The sequence below is a fragment of the Phascolarctos cinereus genome, unplaced genomic scaffold, assembly GCF_003287225.1.
Source record: "Phascolarctos cinereus isolate Bilbo 61053 unplaced genomic scaffold, phaCin_HiC Scaffold_726;HRSCAF=1367, whole genome shotgun sequence".
Taxonomy (NCBI): Eukaryota; Metazoa; Chordata; class Mammalia; order Diprotodontia; family Phascolarctidae; genus Phascolarctos; species Phascolarctos cinereus.
The window spans coordinates 377,155,856-377,170,565 of record NW_027556098.1 but is presented as its reverse complement, the minus strand read 5'-3'; the positions used below and the strand labels follow the sequence as shown (position 1 = coordinate 377,170,565).

The 14,710-nt window shown below is 43.5% G+C and overlaps 1 protein-coding gene across 5 annotated transcripts in view; it reads right to left on the bottom strand.

Annotated features, from left to right (window-relative positions):
* LUZP1 (leucine zipper protein 1) overlaps positions 1-14,710 on the bottom strand; it is a 100,983-nt gene that overhangs the window by 22,479 nt on the left and 63,794 nt on the right. For 2 of the 5 annotated variants that reach the window (XM_020983043.2, XM_020983042.2), the window contains exon 3: positions 3,742-3,854. The exons of 2 other annotated variants lie outside the window; for them this stretch is intronic. The gene's annotated coding sequence lies outside the window, so the exon portion shown is untranslated. Of the gene's footprint in view, positions 1-3,741; positions 3,855-8,022; positions 8,226-14,710 lie in introns of all 5 variants that reach the window. One more of the 5 variants, XM_020983044.2, reaches the window with a different exon arrangement.

Genomic DNA, 14,710 nt, shown 5'->3' with positions numbered 1-14,710 from the left:
AACAGACTCTAGACTGTGCCCTTCTGCCCCAGCAGAACTCCCATGATTCATGTCCTGTTTCCAGCTGAGACAAAGAAGGGGGAGGTCCTTCTCGGTTCTCTTCTAAGCAGTCCCCTCCTGGTGACAGGCCTTATGCCTTTGGCCGCCTTCTCATCCTAAAATGTACCCCCAGCTTGCTCTGCGCTGACCTCCTGCTCTACTACCTTCTGGCCTTTTCCCATTTGGTCTCTGGAGGTAAGAAAATGTGTCATTCCTTTCACCCAGAGTTCATGAGTGAAAATTATGAAGAGGCAGATTTCAGCTCCATATAAGGAAAAGTTTCCTTGCTAAGACTGAGAGATGTCCCAGAAAAAGTGCAATGGATTGTCTTGGGAGGGATTAAGTTCAACATATCTATATTTTTTGCCCCGTGTAGTTTCATTTATGATTTCTTGAAATATAGGGCTGGAAAATCAGGCTTTGATAAAACCCATTAGAATTCAAATGGAGCTACATGATGATGCCTAAAATCCGAATCCCTGGTTCTCACCAGTTGGCCAATAATAGGTCCTAGCCCAGACCTTACTTGGTCATTGGTAGGGTTTTGATGGCTGAGAGTGAGTGTAAATAGCAATTGTTTCTGTTCTGGACAGAAACCCTGAGGGTCTTGCCCAATCAGATTGATTTTTTTTTTGGAGTAGGTAAAAGAGGCCTTTTTTTGCCTTATTTCTTATGTAGCCTTAATCCCTGAATGAGTGTTGCCCCAGACAAACTGAGACCTAGGAAACACCTTAGCTTAAAAAGGCCAAGGTCCCCTACTGCAGCAGGAGCCATCTCTAGTCATCTTGATCTATGCCTTGCCACTGGACCCAGATGGCTCTGGAGGAGAAAGTGAGGCTGGTGACTTTGCACAGCCCTCTCTCACTTAAATCCAATTCACTTACAAACCAAGACATCACCTTCCTGATGTCATTGGTCCTCTTCAAGAAGGAAAGTCAAACAAGATGAAGACTGTAGACAAAATTACCTCCAAGGTTGTCCTTCCTTTCCAAATGAGAACTTGTGAGCCTCTATGTCTCTATACCTGCCATTTCAATTAGCATTTACCTAGAAAAGCATCACAGAGCTAGCTGGAAGGGGCCTCGACCATTCTCTGATACAAACCCTCCTGCTCAGGGCTCAAATCTTTGCCACTATCCTTGATGGTGGTCACCTAACAAAACCTCCAATTATAGGGAACTCACTACCAACAAGAAACATATTGCTCAAAATAAAAATTGGGACAGATCATCTCACAAAAGATATTCCTTTTGCAAGCTCTCAATGAAAGTAGAACTTATTTTTCTTGAAATCTGGGCCAGCCCAGAAAATCTAGGGCATAGAGTCTCCGAGTTACTACCTCCTGAGACAGCCCACCCATTTCACTACTGGACAGCCCTAATCGTTATCAAGTTTTTCCAGTCAATGAGCCAAAATCCACTTCCCTGGTTTCAAGCCACGTGAACTAGTCTGTTATCTATAACTACAAAGAGTAAGACTAATCTTTTCACATAACAGTCCTACAAATATTAGAGGATTCCCATTCTTGTCCCTGATAAGTCTTTTCTAGGCTAAATCTTCCCAGTCTGATCAAAGACCTGAGTTCAAATCTAGCCTCAGACACTTACTGTGCCACCCTGGTTAAGTCACTTAACCTCTGTTTGCCTTAGTTTCCTCATCTATGAAAATGGAGATAATAACAGCACCTCCCTCCCAGGGTTGCTGTGAAGGTCAAATAAGATGATAATCCTAAAGCACTCAGCACAGTGCCTGGCACATAGTAAATGCTATATAGATGTTAGCTATCATTATAAAACATCTATAGACCCTGGATGGCTTCCTCCGAACACACTGTAATTTGCCAACATCACTCCAAAACTGCAGCCCCAGAACTGAGCACAGAAGTCCAGGTGAGGTCTGGCCAGGATTAATGCAATTAGGCAATCATATCACATTTATGGTAATGAAGATTCACATTGCATCATTTTTTTGGCTACCACATCACAATTTCAACTGCCTTAGAGTCAGCTAAAACTTGGGTGTCCCTTAGATATCAAAAAGGTTATGGCAGCACTTTTTGTAGCAGCTAAAGACTGGAAACAAAATGGTGTCCATCAATTAGAGGGGCGCTGAGCCCATTATGGTCTATGAACAGAGTGGAATATTGGTGTGCTATCAGGAACAATGAATGTACTGAGAAACTCTGGAAGATCTGGATGGACCAATGCAGAGTGAGGAAATCAGAAGCAGGAGGGCAGTGTCCAGTACAGAATGACAAACCCGAGAACAAGAACCAAATCACACACAAAGGTCAATAACAGACGGCGGCTGAACTGTGTCTTGGGGGAAGATGGACTCCAGGGAAAGGCACAGAATGTGGCACTTACTGATACCATTTTGGAAGGTTCTGTTTCAAGAAGTCAGTCAATGAGCTAAGCACTAAAAGTACACATACAAACAGAAAGACAGTACAGTCCCTGTCCTCAAGGAGCTTACGTTATAATAGAAGAAGATAACACATAAAAGGAAGTCTAAGGGATTGGGGGGGGCGCCCTGGGCAAAGTTTTTGCTGTAGCTGGAGGTCTGCACACTATCAGGGGTGGGTTTTCAAATTAAAGTAAAACCTCTCAGAATTTTTCACATGAATTGCTCTTATTCTGGATCTCCCCTATCTTATCTCTACATGGTTGTTGGGTTTTTTTTAATCTAAAGATGGGACTTTAACTTATCTCCATCAAATGTCATGTTATTACCTCCCAATCTTGTTGCTTCTTGACAATGCTAGAAACCGCTTCAGTTTTACTCCTCTTCAAATTTAAAGCCTTCTACCTTCAACTAAGTCTCAGTTCAAGGTGTGGAATAGGATAGGGATATTCCCTAGGGAATGACACCAGGGATGTCCCTTCCAGGTTGACCCATCCATGTCCCCAGATATTATCCTGAGGGGCTTTTTATCAAACACCTGGCCAAAGTCAAGAGACACCCCGACAAAGACATTTCCCTAGGTCTATCAATTCAACAAATGAAAATTTAGTGTTTACTATGTGCATGACTCTGTATTAGAAGCTGAGAATATAAAGATTTTTAAAGTAACAGTCCCTGTTCATAAAGAGTTTCCAAACTAACGTCTTAACAAGACTTGTCATTAATGAGCCTATCTAGAATCATAGGAAACAACTCTTTCTTCTCCTAAGTGCTCATAAATCACCTATTTTATAATCAAGTATGGAATTTTGCTGGGGATTTATCTCAGTCCATCCAGCTATAGACTGGAAACTCCCAAATAGCCCATATTTGCAATCCTATAGGTAGCAAGAGGCAGAGCCAGCACTCAAACACAGGATTTCTGACTCTCGGTGCAAGTGATCCTTCCACTGCATACTGATGGCTCCCAGTGCACTAGCCACGGACAATGCCAATGGTCTGGAACAATGGCGGTCCCATTTCTTCTCTCTAGCCTGTTTCCTTGGTTGTAACCAATCATTACTCAGAAGGGACTCTGCTAAGTAACACTGTTCTCTCACAGGAGGCTGGTCAGAAGGACTAGTTTTGACTTGTTAAATGTATTTAAAAAACAAAACAAAACAAAACAAAACTTCAACAAACTAATGTGCTCAGTGCTGGCTCAACAGAAAGGCACTCAGCCGCCGAAGAAAGAGACGTCTGAGAAGCACCCTTCATTCTACCGGTTTGTCCAGGTCTCATCATGCTTTGCACACTTACCATCTAGGTCATCTAATTTCCCTGGAGCTGTGCATATAAGATTCCTCTGCCTGCTCCTGGCAGCTAGTTGGGGCAAACTTACTCGTGACTTCCAAGGATGACTGACTCTTGACCTGAAATGAGCCACAAAGGATGGGGGGAAGGGAAGGGTGGGGAAGAAAAAGAGGGGAGCCACAGTGAGCAAAGAAGGCATCACACCCCTGCACATTGGTCCAAAAGGCAACATTACAGAGAAAACCCCCAAGGGGCACGGGGAAACAATCACCGAAGACTGAACAGAGCAAGTTATAATAATCCAGATCCCACTCCTGACATTGTGAGAATTTAGCTAAGCTCCAAGAAGGCTGCAGGGTAAATAGCAGTCGAAGGACCACAGATTTCAAACAGGAAAGGCACACAAAGGCCATTGGGTTCCAAGCCCCTCGTTTAAAGGAAGGTGAGGCATTAAAGGTTAAATGACTTGCCCAGGATCACACAGCTAATAGCTGAAGGAGGCAAGATTTGAACCCAGCTTATCCTGACCCCAAGTTCATGCTCTATGCACTACATCAACCTAGAAGGGGTGTGGCTTTAGGAAGCAATAAGATCATGTGACCTAGAAGGGATCTATCTTGGAGATAACCTAATTTAATATCCTCATTTTATGGATGAAGAAACTAAGGACCAGAGAGGCATTGTTAACCAGTGAGAAAAAGCAATGGGTTTGGAGTCAGAGGACCTGAATTTCAATTTGGATTCTGCAACTTACTACCTGTAAAACTTACTCCTCATCCATAAAACAGAAGTGAAGCATATTTTCATTGCACAGGTATTGGGATGATAGCACTCTGTAAATCCTGAAGTTACAACGAGGAGTTAGCGCCTATGGGCTTGGAGAGATCCCCTTGCGCAGAACAATCAAGGAGAGGAACAAGTCTTTTCTTGTCTGCAAGTCTAGCCTCTGGTCTTGGCAAGAAGGGGTCTGAGGCCACACTTCAATGTTAGAGGAATCAACACTCTGTCTTAGAGAGGCCCTCCACTGTGATCCGAAGACTCCTTGCTACTACCCAGAAGAGACTCCCTGGGTTCTAAGTCAAACACAAAGGACCCAGCAGGAAGGCAAGTCCTAAATGGGGTGGCTAGAGCTAGGAGGGTACCTACCTAGAAACATCCATCAATATCACTCAGGAATGGGAATGGGGAAGATGGGCCTGGGCCCAAGCTGACAGATGACACCACTGCAGGGGAGCCAGTGCTGAGAAACTACAGATTCACATTTACAATTTGTCTCCAAACCCACAAGGGATTCCCCTGCAATTAAGGAAGTGCCCCAGCCCTACAAACACTCCAGGCCCCTCGGGCTACCCTTCTGAGACTTTATTCTTTCAGGCTGCCAGGAAGAAACTTTAACCTGGTTTCAGCTGGTGACAAATGTCTAGAGTGAAAGGGAGTCACGGTGAGATCGATGAGATCGCTCCCAACCAGCACTCCTAGGGCTGGCACTGAAGACTGCATTATAATGTATGATAAAGGGATGGGATTTAAAAAAAGAAAATTGACAGATGATGGAGCAAAAGCCTTAGGCCTGGAGCCAAAACCAATAATAATAGTTGACATTTATATAGTGTTTTATGGTCTACAAGTGCTTTACATGTTATTAAATTTGCTACTCGTAATGATCCTGTGAGGTGAGTAGTGCAATTATTATCACTCCAATTTTACAGGTAAAGGAAACTGAGGCCCCAAGAGGTGATATACTGGGTTTACCTCTGGGTCTCACCTAACACTGAAAAGCAGGGGATGGGTTCAAAGGAAAGGAGGGTAACCACAATGGGAAGGGACTCAAGATCATGGCATCTGAGGATTGGCTAAAGGAATTAAGGACATCTAGCCTGGAGAAGAAAAGACAGGTGAACGTGTTAACTGTCATCAGTAATTTGAAAGGCTGTCATGTGGAAAAGGGATTAGAAGCGTTCTACTTGGTTTCAGAGTCTCCAAGGCTGGCTCATCATCCCTCACATCCCTTAAGTGTGGGTGCTCCCCAATTTTCTGTCTTAAGATCCCTTCTCCCTCTACACCCTTCACCAGACAGCCAGAGGTAAACATCACACACAAAAGAACCCCTGTCTTAAGTTCAACCTATCAAAAACTAAATTGTTCTTCTCTACCCTTCACTCTCAAAATCCTACCCTCTTCCATTTGAGTCATTTTCAGTTGTGTCCGACTCTCCTCGACCCCATTTGGGGATTTCTTGGCAAAGATACTGGAGTGGTTTGCCATTTCCTGCTCCAACTGGTATGACAGCTGAGGAAACTGAGGCAAACAGGGTTAAGTGACTTGCACGAGGTCACACAGCTAGTAAGTGTTTGACGTCAGATTTGAACTCAGGAAGACGAGTCTTCCCGAATCCAGGCTTGGTACTCTATGTACTACAGCACCACCTAGCTGCCCTCTTCCAGACTCCCCCAATGTACTGAAGGTACATACTTCTATGCTCCCAGTGTCTCAGGTTCATAATCTCAGCCCTACTCTTGTCTCTTCTCTCATCCCATGTATCCAGTCACTTGCTACATCTTGCTGTTTCTGTATTCACAACATCTCTCTCCTCTCACCCAACTACCACCTTAGTTCAGCTCACCTCCTGCCTAGATTATTGCAACAATCTCCTCATTGGATTCTCTAACTCAAATCTCTCAACACTCCAGTCCACCCTACCACCACTGCCGAAATCATTTTCCTTAACCACACATCTGACCAGATGACGCCCTATCCAACCATCTCCAAGTGCTTCCTGTCGCTTCTAAACTCCACAGCCTGGCCTCAACTATCTTTCCAGCCTTCTTGGAGATTATTCCTTCTCCTCTAGTCTGTGACCCAACCAAAATGCCTTTGTTTCTTCTCTGATCCTCATGTACAATGCTCCCTTCTCCTGTCCCTATGCTTCAGCACTGGCCCTCCCCCACGCATGGAATGTGCACCCTCCTTACCTCTGCCTGACATAGTCTCTCCCTTCCTTTTAGATGAATCCTATATGACAATCTCCCTGCATGAACCCTTCCCTAATGCCAGTGGCTAGTGCCAAACTACCTTATTTTTTTAAACTATTATATATATATATATATGTATATATGTATATATATATATATATTATATATATATATATATATTTGTATTTATTAACTTTATATTTATGCAATATATTTACATATGTACTTGTCTCCCCTTCTGGAATATAAGACTCTATTTCATTCTTTATACTTGTCCCCCAGTGCCTGGCACTTAGTAAGATATTAATAAATACTTGATTAATTGGTGGGCAGAATGAGAAGCAATGGAATGGATATAGCTAAGGTTCAGATTATGTTCTGACACGAGGAAAAACTTCCTAAGAAATGGAACAGTTCTAAATTAAGCTGCCTGCCTTGGGAAGTAGTGAGTTCCCTCTTACTAGAGGTCACCAAGCAAAGAAAGGATGAGCCTTGCTGAGGATGCTGGTAAAGGGTTCTCTTCATCAGGCATCAGGTAGAATGAGTGGTTCCTGTGAAGTCTGTGATACTACCCAGCCCACCAGGAGTCAGAGGACCTCAGAATGAATCCCAGCTCTGTTATTTATAATGCATGGCTTTAGGGACAAATCTCTTCCACTCTCCTGGAATCAATTTCCTCATCTTTAAAATGAGGGGACTGAACTAGGTGACCCCTAAAATGTCCTGAAATTCTAAATCCTATGATAATACCTGTTCTACTCAACTCAGTGGGATGCTACGAGAAGCAAATTCATGTGTGCGTAACAGGTTCGCCTGCAGGAGTGTCATCTGTCCCCGTGGGCTCCCGTGGGCTGTGGTCTCTGTGGCACTGGCAGTAGTGTCTTTATCTGGTTTTCCCGAAAGGTGCATCCAGGGCTCTGATGGTACCATCCCCCATCCCCATCTCCCTAAAGTGCTGGCATGCTGCTCAGCCCAGAACCAAACATGGCCTAGGGGTCTTTTCCCTTCAAAACAGGAAGGGATGCCCTGCCAAAAAGCAAACAAACAGGAATTACAGACAGTCCCAGTTTGTTTTGAAGCTCCCAGCTCTCCTTCCGGACTCCTAAGAGGGAGCCCCACGGAGCCATCAAAACCTCCAGGCTGTACAGGAGTTGCAAGCAATTCCTCCCCTACTAGACAGTACACGCCATCAGATGCATTAATTAATAGCTTTCAATGCTCCCACAATTTACCCCCCAATCTCCCAGCACCACCAGGACCTTGCCCAAACATGGTGCTTGATAAAGACTTGAATTCACTTTGTGCTAAATGTTACCTTCCTCGTGTCTGCCCAGAGAGCACTGACCCCTCAAACGAAGATGTGTCCTTCCATGCCCTCAGATTCTCCATTCCATCAAGAAGAGTTTTGGTTTCCACTTTTCTCCCCTAATCTTGCCATCACACAGCCCCATCTCCCCCTCTTCTCAGGCATCTTTTGCAGTTTCTTCAGTAACTAATACCATACTATACCATTTCAATCTAGGAAAGATCATAAAGGCACTGGGGAGACAGGTACAAAGAATGAAATGATCTCTATTCACAAAAGGCTTATATACTCTACTGGGGAAGACAACAAGTACATGTATAAATATACAGCATAAATATAAAGTTAATATTATATATTATATGCAATATAATAATAAAAATACAAATGCATGCAACAGTTCAAAACAAGGTTGTTTGGGAGGGAGGGTACTCGCAGTGGGAGTCAGGAAAAGGTTTATGCAGAGATGTGGTTGAGATTCACATAAAAGGAAGAGAGACATTATGAGGTACAAGTAAGGAGGGTGTGCATTCCAAGCATGGCAGAGGGCCATGCTAAAGCAGAGAGATGGGAGAAGGGAACATTGTATATGAGGAGCAGAGAACAGACAAGGGCACTTTGGTCGCCAGGTTGGGCTCAGGTTGTGTAGGGTTGTAAAAGCTGAACGCAGGAGTTTGTGTGTTTTATTCTAGAAGCAGTAGGAAGAGTGTGAAGCTGGTTGAGTAGAGGAGTCATCCGGTCAGACGTACGGTTAAGGAAAATGATTTTGGCAGTGGTGTGTGGGGTGGACCGAAGTGTTGAGAGACTTGAGCTGGAGAATCCAATTAGGAGGTTGTTGCAATAATCTAGGCAAGAAAGGATGAAGGCCTGAACTAAGGTGGTAGCCATGTGAATGAAGAGAGAAAGTTGGACGCAAGAGATGTTGTAAATACAGAAACAGCAAGGTTTGGCAACTGACTCGATACACGGGGTGAGAGAAGAGACAAGAGTGATGATGAGATTATAAACCTAAAACATTGGAAGGATGGTGGTGCCTGCCATAGAAATAGGGAAGTTTGGAAGAGGGTAGGATTTTGGGGGGAATAGATGATGAGTTGAGTTTTAGAAATGTTGACTAAGATGTCTCCAAGGCATCCAGTTTGAAATGTCCAACAGATAACTGGTGATACAGGTGTGAAAATCAGGGGAGACACAAGGACAGGAAGAAAGAGAGGAAGAAAGGGAGGGGGGGAAAGAGAGAGAGAAGAGACAAAGGGGGGGTGAAGGAGGAAGGGAGGGAGAGAGAGACAGAGAGGAGAGAGACAGGCAGAGAAGAGACAGAGAGAGGGAGAGGGAGAAAAAGAGAGAGAGAGAGAGAGAGAGAGAGAGAGAGAGAGAGAGAGAGAGAGAGAGAGAGAGAGAGAGAGAGAGAGAGGAGAGATAGAGGAGAGGGGGAGAGATAAAGCCACTGGAGCCTTGGGAAGCACCCATATTTGAGGGCATGATGTTTCAGATGAGCCAGTAAAAAGGGACAAAGAAGGAGGAAGTCTCCATCCCTGGTCAGAGAACATATGAAGGACTGAATTCAGTTCCAAGTGATCCATTTTAGAGAGGCTGAATCATGTCCAGAGGAGAGCTGCCAGCATGATGATGGGGCTGGAGACCATGTAGTCCAAGGAATGAACAAAAGAACTGAAATATGTAACCTGGAGAAGAAAACCAGCACTTGGAGGGGACCTGATTGCTGCCTTCCAGGATATGAAGATCACTCAAATAGAAGACGGGTTAGACACGTCCCATGTGGCCCAAGTACAAAACAAGGCATGAAGGGTGGACATCACAAAGAGGCAGATAATGTCCAATAACACTCTTACATTTTATCATTTTTATTTACCAAATATTTGTATAGACAGGTTTCCAAGGTGGAATCTAGGAGAGATGAGGCATTCCTTGTCAGAGATATCCACAGAATAAAACTCAGAGCTGGAAGAATTTCTGCCAAAGATCAAGCACACGCCTGAAAAGGAGACCCTACCACAACATTTCCCTAATGTCGTCACCTTGTGTCTTTGAGACGACCTCCCAAGAAGAAGAATGCATCAGTTTCCTGGCAGACCATTCCACTCCCAGATAGATAACTTTAATTGGCAGGCTTAACCTTACATTGAACCTAAATTTTACTTATTGACAACTTCTGCTCATCACTCCTGAGGCCCAGAAAAAGAAGTCACTCCCTCTTCCAGGTGACAGTCCTTCAAATACCTGAAAAGAGCTCTCGTGTTCTCTGAATCTTCTCTTCTCCACGATAAATATTCCTGCTGCCTCTCACCAGTCCTCCTGAGGTGGACTCGAGGCTCTTTACCATCTTGGTGGTCCCTCTTGGGAAGCTCTCCAGCTCCCCAAGGTCCTTCCCAAGCTGTGGCATTAAGCACAGTGCTCCATATGTGGCCTGATTAGGGCAGAGGACTATGGACCTATCACCTAAAGCCTGTACTGACATTTTTTTTTGGTGGCCACATGACACTGCTGACTCACTAAACATTCCCTACACTAACCTCGCTCTCACGTCATCTTTTCCAAATAACTGAAGTCTTACAATGCCTTCCCCATCTCGTACTTATGAGGTTGATTTTTGAACCCTAGTTTATTCCATCCATATTAACTTTCATTTTATTAGAACAGACCCAATATTCCAGTCTGTCAAGAACTTTTTTGTGTGTTATAATCACCATAAAGTATATAAGCATTTACTAAGCGCTTATTGTATGTGAAGAACTATGCCAAGCACTGGACAAAGACAAGACTGAGCTAACCCCTGCCCTCAAGGAGCTTATATTCTACTGAGGGGATGCAACATGTTCATAGATAAGTAAATACAAGACAAAAGCAAAATAAGTACAAAGTAATTTAGAGAGAGGACACAAGAGGTGGCATTTGCACTGAGTTTTAAAGGTACCTGAGGGTCCCCAAAAGCAGAGGTGAGAAGGAAAGAGCTTTCCTAGCATGGGGGATAGCCTGGACATGGAGAAAGAGGTGGAATATGATAAAGGGAACATCATGGAGGCCATTTTGGTTAAAATATAGCATGCATGAGGGAGAGTAATCTATAATCTTCATGGAAAGATAATATGGAGCTAGACTGTGAAGGGTTTTAGATGCCAAATAGAGGAATCCGTATATGATCCTTAAGTCACCAGGGAGACACTGAAGCTTATTGAGTAGGACAGCGCCATAGTCAAACAGGTACTTTAGGGATATCAATTTAGCAGCTATGTGAAGCACCAATTAGAGAAGGAAGAGACTGGAAGCAGGGAGATGGATTAGAACACTACTGCAAAATAGTCCAGGGTAAAGAGTGATGAAGATTTGAACTAGGATGATGGCCATGTGAATGGAGAGAGAGAGAGAGAGAGAGAGAGAGAGACAGACAGACAGACAGACAGACAGACAGACAGACAGACAGAGAGACAGAGAGAGAGATGGGGAGGGAGGGAGGGAGAGAGAGAGAGGGAGAGAGGGAGGGAGGGAGGGAGAGGGAGAGAGAGAGAGAGAGAGAGAGAGAGAGAGAGAGAGAGAGAGAGAGACAGACAGACAGACAGACAGACAGAGAGACAGAGAGAGAATGAGACAGAGAGAGAGATGGGGAGGGAGGGAGGGAGAGAGAGAAGAGAGAGACAGACAGAATGAGAAATGAGACCAGAATGTATAAATATGAGAGGATGATAGTTGAAAGCATGAAAGCTGATGAGCTCACCAAGACAGAGCTCATCAGAGCCAATGAACAGAGAAGGCCCATGACAAGGCCTGATAAGCAGGCAACCTATGCCACTATCAAAGGAATTGATAAAAAAAAATATTAAAACAGCCCAAGGTCTCAAGACCCTCCTCTGGAAAGCCTCCCTTCTCGGTTGCCTTTGAACCATTAATTATCATTCTTGGGAATCTAGCCACACAACCAATTCCAGATCTACCTGTTTATACCATCATCCAGCCTATATCATTCCATCTTCTCCATAAGAAGAACAAGAGTAACTTTATCAAATTCCTTGCTAAAATACAGGTAAACGACATCTACAGCATTCCCGTACCCTTCTAGTCTACTAACCCCATCAAGATATGGAAATCAGTTTAGTTTAGCATGACCTGCCTATGAAAAAAATTGAGAAATTAAGACTTTTTCCCAAAACAATTGGTTGGAAATGTAAGAATTATGTAACGAAAATAGCTCATGTTTCTATAAAAACTTTAAGTACGGTTATAAAAGATTCTCATAACAATAGTCTTAAGTAGATGGTATGAGCACTGTTACCTCCATTTTACAGACAGGGAAACTGAGGCACAAACATTAAACAACTTGTCCAAAACCACATAGCTAGTGTGGAATTTCAGCATGGAAGCCAGACCTTAAATGAAGGTATTTTAACTTTCCAATTCACCAATTCTCATAAACTAGAGGTGGCCCTATAACAAAGCAACACAACCAAAAAACACTTTTAAAAAGTAAACGGCTGTAAATGTAAAGGTAACTGAAGGTACTTAGATGTCTCAGCTAACTAAACTCAAATTCTATTTCTTACTCAAGAAGAGATCATATTCATATTGTAAAAATCAATTTATTGTTTCAAATCAAGACTTACAGGTTCTATAGGTTGAAAGGCAGAGTACAGAAAGTTTTAGGTCTTCTCAGGAAAAGCTAAGTAACTGTGAAAAGCTCATTTTTCTTTCCTTCTGACAACAAGCATCATCCTGTACTTGTTCTGTCCCTCGTCCTGCTTTATGGCCCTTGATAGATAACTACAATTCATGACTTCGGAAGCTTTTACCTATTTGCTGAATGCCTGGGACAGACTCTTACGTGAAAGCAATGACGTTTCTCAAACTGCTTCACTCCCAGAACTTCTAGATTTGAGGATGTATTGGGGACCTTGCTTAAGAGATCTGGTTGTCTGAGCACTCAATTAAAAAGGCGAGCTGAGAGAAGACTTTAGCAGTGGAGATGGACCATGATAAACAATCTACCATCTTCACTTTCATATGTCTCGATGGCTTAGAATTACAGAATACTTTTTATATATACAAGATATAATTTTATCACAATATATAATTTTTAGAGCTGGAAGAAACCTCTATTCCAACCCTCCCATCTTAGAGCTAAGGAAATTGGGGCCTAAACAGGGGAAGTGACTATGGGAAGGCTGGGACTAGAGTCTGTAGCCAAAGAAACACAAGTTTCCTCTGGGCCAAATTAACTGGCCATTCAGAGATTCTACCAGTAAGCCATTGGCTCAGCACCAAACAGTCCTCAGCACTTAGAGTAGAAATTTCTGGTCATGTCCTTGATGACTTCCTCGTCACTACAACCATTTACCAATACTACTCCCTAGAACTGCTGGCTCTCAAATCAGAGGGTCTGAGTTCAAATCCCACCCAGCTCTGGCCCTGGCTGCCTCTGTGACCTTGAGCAAGTCTCTCATCCTGGCCTGGGCCTCTAGTATTCACATCTGTAAAATGAGACAGTTGCACCAGATAGCCTGGCCTTTCCAGGTCTACAGCTATGATCTTACCAAGGGTGGGGAACCTGCAGCCTGGAGGCCACATGTGACCTTCTAGGTCCTCAAGTGCAGCCCTTTGAGTGAATACAAACTTCACAGAACAAATCCCCTTGGATTTTCTTCTCTAAAATGAGGAGAAATTAGATTAGACCTTTTAGAGACAGAGTGCAACTCTCCATACGTTTCCTACTTTGAGGTATGGTGAGGTCAGGGGTGGGGGTATTATTTATCATGCTTTCTAATTTATAGTGAGGCCCCACAGGTTTACCCCCAAGAAACCACAGAAACTAGCAGCCTGCTCACCTGCCTCCCAATTTAGCACAGTCAGTCAGGAAAGCTTAATTCTTGGGGTCGGTGTCAGAATTTGGTCCCAGAGGGACTTCAAATTGGCCTAACTTTTAGGACAGATGAAACTATTCAGACAAGTCACCAGATTTTAGTTTCACAGAAATTATCCAATATTCTAACTGGAAGGGTTTTTTTAGAAATAATCTAATCTAATTCTCCTCACTTTAGAGAAGAAAACTGAAACGCTAAGAAGGGAAGCAACTTAGCCACAGTTACACAATGAGGCAGACATGGGATTAGAACCCAGGTCTCCTGAGTCAAGACATCAATAAGCATTTATTAAGCACCTACTATGCATTGGGCACTTACTATGTATGTGTTAGGGGTACAAAGACAAAAGTGAAACAGAACCTGCCATCATCAAGAAGCTTATAATTTAGTTGAGGGAGACAAGAACATTCTTAAATGTGATTTCCTTTAAAAAAAAAAAAACATGGGGCAGCTAGGTGGTGCAGTGGATAGAGCACTGGCCCTGAAGTCGGGAGGACCTGAGTTCAAATCCGGCCTCAGACCAAACACTTGGCACTTAGCTGTGTGACCCTGGGCAAGTCACTTAACCCCAATTGCCTAAAAAGAAAAAAAAACCAGGTTATTCAGTGAAGCTATCTACTCTATATTCAAAAGAAACGTGAGATGCGCAGACTTAGAGAATCCACCCCAAATGTCCACGTGGACGATTTGTGCTCATATTGGTCCGATCAGCCGTAGTCAGACACGCTGTACCTTGATGCCATTTAGGTCCTCGAGGCACAACAATCAGACAACCACTGTATATAGAGAGACTGCCTTATCGCTCCACTAACAAGCCCATCTGCATTTAG